Below are 10,234 nucleotides of genomic sequence, written 5' to 3'. Positions count from 1 at the left end.
AAAATATTTGAAATTAAGTGCATGCAAGCATGTCCTAGTCTTCTATGCCATAACAAGAATCATTATGCAAAGCCAAACATTTATTATTAATAGGAAAATCATTCAAATCAATAAGTAAAACATGTTCATCTCTATTTCCAACAAATATTAACTTTTCTATCACTAGCATTTTCAATGATGCAATTCTTTTTATCAAACATAACTCTAAAGCCTTTATCACACAATGGACTAATACTAAGTAAAATCATGTCTTCAAACCATCAACCAAAAGTACATTTTCAATTAAAATAGAAAATTCATTACCTATACTACCTTTACCAATTTTTTACCTTTCTTGTTGTCACTAAAGGTTACAAGACCTCCATCCTTTTTGGAGAGAGAGACAAACTTGGATGGGTCTCCGGTCATGTGCTCGAGCAACCACTATCCAAGTACCACTTATTTTTCTTAGAGGCTTTCAAACAAACCTACAAACACAAATGTTCAAGTTTGATTCTTTGGTACCCACACTTATTTGGGTCCTAGATGGTTAGCATTGACAAACTTGGGAATCCATTTCATTTTTGCATAGACATTTAAGGCATTGGATTTAGATAAGTAACAAGAATAAGTTGTATGCCCAAACTTGCCACATGAGAAACAAACAATATTATGCAAAGATATATTTCTTACAACAAATTTATGCACTCTACTTTTCTTGGACAAATTATTCCTTGGAGCATTGTGAAACTTTGTCCTTTGAGAAAAATTTCTTCTTGGAGAAGTAGTAATGAGCATATTTCAATTTAAAACACTTAGGTCTAATATGGCCTTCAACACCACAATAATGACATATAGGCACAAAGTTAGATTTAACATGCTTAGACACAACCTTAGACATATTATGAGATGCTTTAACAAAGATAGTTTTAGAACTTGAAGAAGTAGAACATTCATCAATATAGTCTAAACCTCTTTTATCACCAAAAGGATTGCCTACTTCAATTATCTTGTCTAATCTTTGAGCACCTATTGTCAACTTTTTATTAGATTCTTTAGCCTTATCAAGTTCTTGCAAAACACTAAATTCCTTTTCTTTGAGTAATTTAATCAAATTATCTTTTTTACAACTATCATGCCTAAGAAATTTAACTTTGTAAGCAAGGCATTTTTCTCATCACAATCAAAAGCATGCGTCACAAGAGATATTCATTTCATCAATATGCATAGCATCACACTCATTCTCTTTTAAGCAAGCAATTTCTTCAAGTAAAGACTTATTTTTACTAGATAAAACATTGTATTTCTTTTTAAGCACAACAATAGAACTAAGTTTTTAAATCATTTTGCATATTTTCAAAAGCTTCGAACAATTCGTTATAAGAAAGAGGTTATGAGTTACCTCATCATTTTGTTCATCCTTTTTGTCACTATGAGCCATGAAGCAAAAATTGGTCACTTCTTCATTATTACTCCCACTTTCGCTTTCATCACTATCATCCCAAGTAACTTTAATTGCTTTCTTCTTGGATTTCTTGGATGATTTGAGAAAAGAGCAAATCGGTTCTAATATGTTGGAATTTCCACAGTTTAGGATCAAACCGTTACAAATGTTGAAATTTTGAAGAACGCAATACAACTCTCACTAGAGTGAATTTACAAGTTTAAGCACTCAACATGTTTGTCCTCACAATACAATAACACTCTCTCAAGAATAAGATGAAAAAAAAAAATTGGGAACTTAGAGAGAGCAACAATGAAACTTTTGAGTTTTGGAGGATTATGAAATGGAAAATTTGTTGGTTTAAAAATTGGAGAAGAAGATGGTTTATATAGAGATGGAAGAATTTTTAGAAACTACAATTAATTTGGACCATTGAATTTTAGAAAAGAAAAATCAATGGTGAAGATTTTAAACTAAACTAGTCGTTAGATACAAACAAAATATAATATTATATTTCTTTTCTTTTTAAAATTATCCAAAAATAAAAAAACATACCATGTGTCAAAAACTAGCTGTTAGAACACAATATAAAATAATATTAAATTCATTTTCTTTTAAATTCATTCTCTTTAAAGTCAATCCAAAAATAAAAAACATATTTGTGTAAAAAACTAGCCATTAGACACAACATAAAATAATATTAAATTTATTTTCCTTTTAAATTTCTTTTTCATTCCATTTTTTTTTTATGTTAAATCAATCCAAAAATCAAAAGTCCATCATATGTTAATCTCTTAATGATCCACACATTCAACCAATATGCTGCCAATGTCTACATACAAATGGACATGGACATATTAAAATACTAAAATTTTCAGTAATTAAAAATTGAGTTTGTTATCATCAAAACATTGATTAATTAATTAATTAAAATTAATTAATTTGAGATTAAGGGCCAAAAAGACAACATTAAGTACCATGAAATAGAAAAGAACTATGGTCGATATGTTTTATGAGATGAAATATTAAAACTATAGGTTATAAATATAGTATGGTAAGTTGGTTATCATATATATTTATATAATATTATATTAAGATAATTATATCTCTTTTCTCTAATAATCAATTGAGTGGGAGGTTATTGGTAGTTTCATGGTAATTGTGAGATAAAAGGAAAAATGTTTTCTAATAGTATAGTTAACTAAGATAAAAGGAATTTAAATTTAATAGGTGTACCGGATCAAGTAATGATATGAAGAGAACGAAACACAAGAGAATTTTCTTCCAATCTAAAATACTTGACATTGTACACACAACAATAGACATGCAAGAATGTAAAATGGAGAAACTTGTCCAATGGTAGAAAGAGAAATATGAATTGGAGCTCAGAGGGCATCAGGAGGTCATTGAATAGATCTACCAAGTTGAGGGTTTGAGAGGAGACGATTAGTTGACCCTCATAGATCTGTTGATGAATGATATTCAATGAACAAACGATTTTTAAGCCATTCACCACATTAAGGGTGAAGGTATTTCATGCGTTGTTAGGCAAGACTAACTAATTACATTATCAGTGTTTGCAAGTTGTTTGTTATTATTTTTTTGTAACTTCTCCTAGTCTCTTATTCCATAGATATCACACATTTGTTGCTGACCGATTTCCCTTAAGAAGAACTCTTTGGGCTTGGCCCAGTTCAGTTGTAGCAGTGTAAGGCAAGTCTATAAGTATTAGGTAGGCTTCTCTAGTAGTTCAATTGCCCGCTTATCTATAACTGAAAGGAGAGGAAAAGCGAACCCTTCAAGAAGTTAGAGCCAATGGGCCAAATAGCATAGCACCACTTGCTTAGCGCCCTAATTCTATAACCATCCGTTGAGTTGAAGAGTATTTGCCTTTCCTACGGCCGTGTATGCCACTGGGTCCATCAAGTATGCCACTGGAGGGTCTGCTTCCCTAGTCTTAGCGGAAAGCTAGCGATCGCCAATTTTGTCATTCCTTCAATCCAATCTCACGGACTTGTTACATTTCGGGTCTTTTTTGAGTCCTTGTAGAGCTAAAGATTTGCATTTTCGACCATATTGGACTTTTTCTTTTATGGCGAAAGGGTGCCAACAAGGTGTAGTAAATCAAGGTCAGAAAAGAAATACAAGGAACTACGCGTTCTATGAAACGAGAAGCAAGAAAGACAAAAAGCTATTAAAGTGGTTCAATCCTCCCTTTATTTATCTTTCTTTTATCGTCTTGACAAAAAACGGAAAAAGTGCAGCTCTTACCTTGCCCTTGGCTCTCTTCCTTCCTGTTGTCTTGGTGAAGACTGTGGTAGTGGTCTTTGCTTGGTTGATTGAATATCTCTTTCCTTGCCTCCCGAGAGAGCCTTAGTCTTAATCCGCCTTAAGGGAGTGAAGTGAACCTGGGGTGATAGAATAGTGAAAGAATTTTGTAAGGAATCCATTTCGGTACTAAGAGTGGGTTGATAACCCACAGCCGAAGGCATTCTACCCAGTAACGCGGATACTTCGGATCCCGCTTGAACGAAACGGAAGATATTGTCGATAAATAGAAGCACGTCTTGTTCATTAACATCTTAGAAATATTCCGCCATAGTTAGGGCAGTTGAACCAACTCTCATACGAGCTCCCCACAGTTCATTCATCTGACCGTAGACTAGAGCCACTTTTGATTCTGCAAGATTTTCTTCATTAATTACTCCAGATTCTTTCATTTCCATGTAAAGATCATTTCCTGAACGAGTACGTTCATCTACTCCTCCAAATACGAATACACCTCCATGAGCTTTGGCAATGTTGTTGATCAATTCCATAATGAGTACTGTTTTACCCACTCCAGCCCCTCCGAATAGTCCTATTTTTCCTCCACGTCGATAAGGGGCTAAAAGATCTTCTACTTTAATTCCTGTTTCCTGGCTTTCCTCATAGGGGTAGACAGGCATCTTTTTTGCGAGGTAAACGACTGATTCTTAGTCAACTGGGTTAGCTTCCTCTGCTTCCGGTGGTGGGCCAACCACTGATGCCTAAACAGGAACAAGAGGGATCCACCAAAGAAGATACTTCTCCTTCCCTTTTCTTCTCTTACTCAATTCAACAAAAGGTTCAGAGATTATAAAGAAAACCTGAGAAAGAGTGACGAAGACAATGAGAAGTTGGGGAATTGAATCAGCTCGACCTTTTCCTTTCCATTCTATCTTTTCTTACTTGAGAAGAGGTCAAATGATCAGTTTCATGAATATGAGCCCGAATCTTCAATGATTGAGTTTCTTTTAGTCATTTCTCTTTCCTATCGTGACAACTCTTGTTCCCCCACCTTTTTAGCGTTCTGGGGGGGGGGGGGGGGGGGGGCATCTTGCACTGCTTTAGAAAGGAGAGAATTTCATAAAGTCACTCTCTCCAACCTTTTCTATCGAGACTTAGAAGTAGGGCGAGAGAAAGTCAATATGATATTTGCATTGGTTTTCCAACGAGCTTTCTTCACTGAAGTGCCATGCGGCTTGCTTCGCTTTTATATTATAGAAGAGAGAAACCGTTATCTTTCAAGTGAAAAGCAAGTGTAAGCGATAGAAAGTCTCGTCCCTCTCCTTTCAATCGAGCTACTTCGTTCCTCACCGAAGGCCGTATCACCAAAAAGGAAGAAATTTCTTAGCTTTAAATGCTCTTAGACTCGCTACAAGACTCCCCTTCCCCACAGTGCTTTCAGAACGCCCATTTGTGTCAAGACTGGGAGATGGGCTGGCTTAGTCACTCCATTACTCTAGTATAGGATCTAAATAATGAATTGCGTTAAGAAATTGAATCCTTAAGGAAAAGAAAGACAAGAAGGTTGTGTGGGAGATGGTGTTTTGGTCGGGTGAGAGGGTGTCGGCTAGGTCTAAGCAGCATAGATTGTGTAGGGAGCTCCAGAGCCTAGTGTGTAACTTAAACTCAGTCGAGCGTCTTCGAACACTCTCTCTTATAAACTCCGAACGAATGCTTAGTTTGCCTTGAATGAGAAAGCAGATCACAGAGCTAGCTTTAGCTGAGAAAAAGACGAGTTAAGGATGCAGAAAGAAAGGAAGCAGATACGTGAATGAAGTGAGATCTTGAACAAGGGCAGTGGTTGGGTCTAGGAGAAAATGGAAGGAGTTTGGGAATGAAACAACATAGGCTGTCCCTCATGAGTGCGGTACGCATCATTGCCTTTCGCAGCTGTGCCTGACCAGTCCTTTCTCCTCTACAGGAAAAAAAGGAAGGAAATTCCCAAGCAATCAACTTGCTTACCTTCATACTTGGCTCAGTTTTTTGAGAATAGAAAGCAGAGACAGCAATTTAAACATCGTTAGCAATCCTCTGATTAGAATCATGAGGGAGAATAAAGTCTCCATCAAAAAATGCTCGACACCTTCACTCTAAACCAAAAATCTTCCATGCTATCGCACAAGAAGGTTGTATGCCACTGGCAATCAAAACCAAACTGAAGATCCTTACAAGAAGCATTGCTACATAACCAATCTGTGAATGCCAAGGAGTAGAAGGTACTTGCTGCTAAGGCCAAAAAGCGCACTTTATATATACTAAAGCTTTAGAGTTAGAGGCTGCCACGGTGGGATTGGGAAGTAGAGGAAAAAAACTTGGGAAGAGTGTTGGCATTGAAAATGAGTGGATATTCAAAAGAAAACCTAAGAATTTACAGGAAATTTTGTTTTGTTATATACAATAAGTACCCGAAAAAACAAAGGACGATGCTATGGAATCGATCGAGCCTGTTCCTGGAGAAGAAAATCAATTTATTGCTTATGTAGCTTATCCCCTAGACCTTTTTGAAGAAGGTTCTATTACTAACATGTTGATTTCCATTGTGGGTAATTTATTTGGATTCTTTTTCTCCTCTAATAAGAAAAAAATAGCTCTAAGAGATCGTAGTCCTTATATCTCCTCAAGCGCTTTCCTCGCCTCGCTGCCAACAAGAAAGAAATTCCGTTATGCGGCAAAGCGGATGAACTACCTAACTAAGGGAAGGGGGAAGAAGGGTCAAACACCTGATATGACTAAGCGCTAGGGGAGACTCTTATACCTGCACCCTGCGCAGCTTACCAAATTCTTAGGGAATGGTTAAAGAATCGAAGTTTTTTGTGACATGTATAAATGGCCCATGTCATGTGGCCTTTAGATATGGATGCAAATTTTTCTAAGCATGTTGTAAAATGATCATGTATAAGGAGGCCACCAAATTATGTAAAATCTTTTGAGGGGAATGAATTTAATGAATTTCATATCCGGTCTATTTTTTTTTTATTAGTGGAATGAATTTAATGAATTTCATATCTTGTCTAAATTAACACTATTTTGTAAAACCATTTGGCTTTCTTTAATGAGAAGTTTGGAATGAATAATATAAAATTGAATTGTATACCATATCTTGAGATTGGAAAGAATAAAAAAATGCAATCAATATTTTATTCCAAATAGGATGGATATAATAATTGGATTATAAGATTTTTTTTTTTTAAAAAAGTGTTCATACAGACAAATTATTATAAAGTACAAAAACTGAATCAAATAGCACTGATATATGAACTCTGCACACCCAAACACAGACATATAAACTCAGACATAACAACTCTGTACACCTGAACACAAACATATGAACTCAGTCATAACAACTCTACATACCCAAACATAGATAACAGAACTCCCCAGATATTAGGAACTCCTTAGACATCTGAACTCTAGACATCATATATCATCTCAATATATCATCTCAGCCCCAAACAGCCCCTAAATCATACTAATATTTTTCATAATAGAGATTAAACTGTCACAAACTATAAAGTATAAGAACTAAATGGTTACTTATTATTAAAATTCATGGATTAAATTGTTACAAACTTAAAAATATATAGGGAGTAAATCATTGTTCATTACATTTAAGGACTAAATTGTTACTTTCATAAAAGTTTAGGAACCAAAATGTTTTCTAACCTAAGAACTTCTTGGTATATATATATAAGGATGAGAATAATTAATTAAAGAATAGGGTAGATTTTTAGGAAAGCTGGTATGTAAGTAATTTTGAATGTAAGAAACTGAAAAGTGATTTTTAAAACCAATTGAGCATCTTTTCCTCAACGAATTGATTGTCTCTTCTTCGCCAAATTGATCAACCATCTATAAATTGAAGACTGATCTCCCTCATTTGAGAACAAGCTCGTCAGCCCTTAGATCAAAGTCAACACAACAAATCAAAGACCGATTCTTCAATAAGATCATCAAGCCTAAAGGTCAATCATCTAAAAAGATAAAAAAAATACAAAGGCTGAGTCTCCAAGAAGATCAATAAGTCCAAAGACCGATCATACAAGAATATTAACAAGTTTAAGGATTAAAAGCTTATGCATTCGAGGGAAAGAATAAGAGAATAAAATTAGAGACTGGAATACTTATACTACAGATCAATAAAATCAATTCATTTTCACGAACTAAGTTTCCTTTGACGGAATCTCATGTGAATAGAGACACTAGAGCATGTTTGAAAAAAAATAGTTAGTATCATGGTTTGTGAATTTCATTGAGGGGAATATTAAATTTGGATGAATATTATCCCATGTTTTAAATAAAAAGAGGCATTCCAATTATTATTCATTATTTGGAAATTTTTTAAAGGGGTAGGATTGCCAATTTTTAATCAATTTTACAGGGGTACCTTGCCCACTTTTAAAGACTTTCCTTCTCTTTATTGTTTTAAGAATAAAACCCCAAAAATTGAAAACCACAATCCCTATATATAAGCTTAACCTCTAAATAATAATAAGAATAATAATAATAATAATAATAATAAGAATAATAATAATAATAATAATAATAACAAAAACAAGAAACTCCACAATGGATAATCAAAAGCATGTGGTGGAAAAAATCTGAATTACTATCATTATCAATTGTAAATTTCATTTTGCGGGGGACATTAATTTTGAATAATATGACCTTATTCTAAATTTTTTGCCCAGCCATTGTTCGCTAGTTTTTTCTTAAAGGGGTAGCATTGCCAAATTTTAGTAAGTTTTATAAAGCTACCCTTTGCAATTTCTAAACAACTCCTCATTTCATTTTAGTTTACGTGAATATTGATCGAATATTTTTCTAAACTTAAAACCCAAAGAGATTTATGACCATAATTTCTAAAAGAAACAAGAAACCCTACTAGGGATAATCATAAGCATTTGGTGAAAAGAAATTTAGTTACAAACATTGTTTGGAATTTTCACTAGGGGATGTTAAATTTTGATGCATATGAATACTCGTTTTCATTTAAGAAAAAAAAAATCCTTTTTTATGTTCGAACATTGTTTGGCCTTTTTTTTAAAAAAAAGGTAGGATTACAAACTCTTCGTCACTTTTTTATGGATACCCTCGACCATTTTTAAAACGCTCATTTCTCGTTCTTGTTCTACGTATATTGATTAAAGATTATTTTGAAGACAACACACCAAGGATTCAAAATAAAAATCCCTAAATAAAAGACCTCTAACACCAAAAATGAAACAAAAAACCCTACAATGGATAATTAGAAGTACGTGGTGAAAAAAATTGGGTTACTATCCTAAATCAACTTTCACTATGGGATGTTAAATTTTGGTGAATATGAAGGAGAGGATTTTAATGCCACTATGGGGATGTTAAACTTAGTTAACTATCATCGTTTGTTTGACCTTATCGTAATGGGATAGGCTTTAGTTTTCATTCGCTTTACAGGGGTACCATTGGTCAAATCTAAAGAGCTCACTTCTTGTTTTAATTTTCGAGTATATTGATAATAGATTGTGTTAAAGATAAAAGATCTCAAAAGATTTAAAACCATAATCCCAAAATATATATAAGAGATGTAATTTAACATCCATAAAGAAACAAGAAAACTAATAAATGAAAGCACATGGTTAAATTTGACTTTGAGCAATGTTAAATTTTGATGAATATGGATTTATGTTAAGTAAAACAAAAAAATAGTAATTGCAATTGGTAGCATTTTTAGAAATAACAACCAAGCGTAGAACATTAATTTAAAAAAAAAATTGCAAATATAGCTAAGTCTATCAACGATAGACTTCTATCATTGATAAACTTTCAAGTCTATCATCGATAGACCTCTATTGTCTCTTACGAATGATATGGTCTATCACTGATAGACTCCTACAATAATATGATCTATCATGATAGACTATTTAAATTTGGTCATATTTGTAATTTTTTTTATATTATGTTATATCTGTTAATACTTTGGGTCTAATGTCTATATTTTCAATTGTTCTATTATTTTTTATTGATTTTACAAGGGTGCATTGGTCAGAGATATTTCATTAAATAAATCCAAAAGATTTAAAATCATAATCCCTAAATTAAAAAGACTTGTGACACCCAAAACGAATCAAACATACTCTTCAATCCGACTCATTTTAGTCCTTATGTTTTTGTTGATTGGTTTCTTTCTATCTGTTGTACTAATAAAAAAAAAGCCCAAAGATTTAAAACCATATAATCCTTAAATATAAGACCTAGTAAAAGAATCAAACTCCACAATGGATAATCGAATGTACGTTGCGAAAAAAAATGTATTATTATCATCGTTTGTAAATTTAATTGTGCGGGATGTTAAAATTTGTACTTTTTTAAGGATGTTGTAACATTCCCAATTATTTTTTGTCACTTTTACAGGGTATCGTTGGCTATTGCTAAAAAGTTCTATTTCTCGTTTTAATTTCTATGAATATTGATCAGAGATTGTTCTAAAGATTTAAAACCATAATCCTTAAATATCCGACATGCAAC

At 33.3% G+C, this 10,234-nt stretch overlaps 1 pseudogene; it reads right to left on the bottom strand.

Moving 5' to 3' along the window:
- Positions 1 to 3,690: 3,690 nt before the first annotated feature.
- LOC120083952 lies at positions 3,691 to 4,371 on the bottom strand (annotated as a pseudogene).
- Positions 4,372 to 10,234: the final 5,863 nt, after the last annotated feature.

This window comes from Benincasa hispida, chromosome 8 (genome assembly GCF_009727055.1).
Source record: "Benincasa hispida cultivar B227 chromosome 8, ASM972705v1, whole genome shotgun sequence".
In the NCBI taxonomy this organism is placed as follows: domain Eukaryota; kingdom Viridiplantae; phylum Streptophyta; class Magnoliopsida; order Cucurbitales; family Cucurbitaceae; genus Benincasa; species Benincasa hispida.
This window is presented reverse-complemented; position numbering and strand designations above follow the sequence as displayed.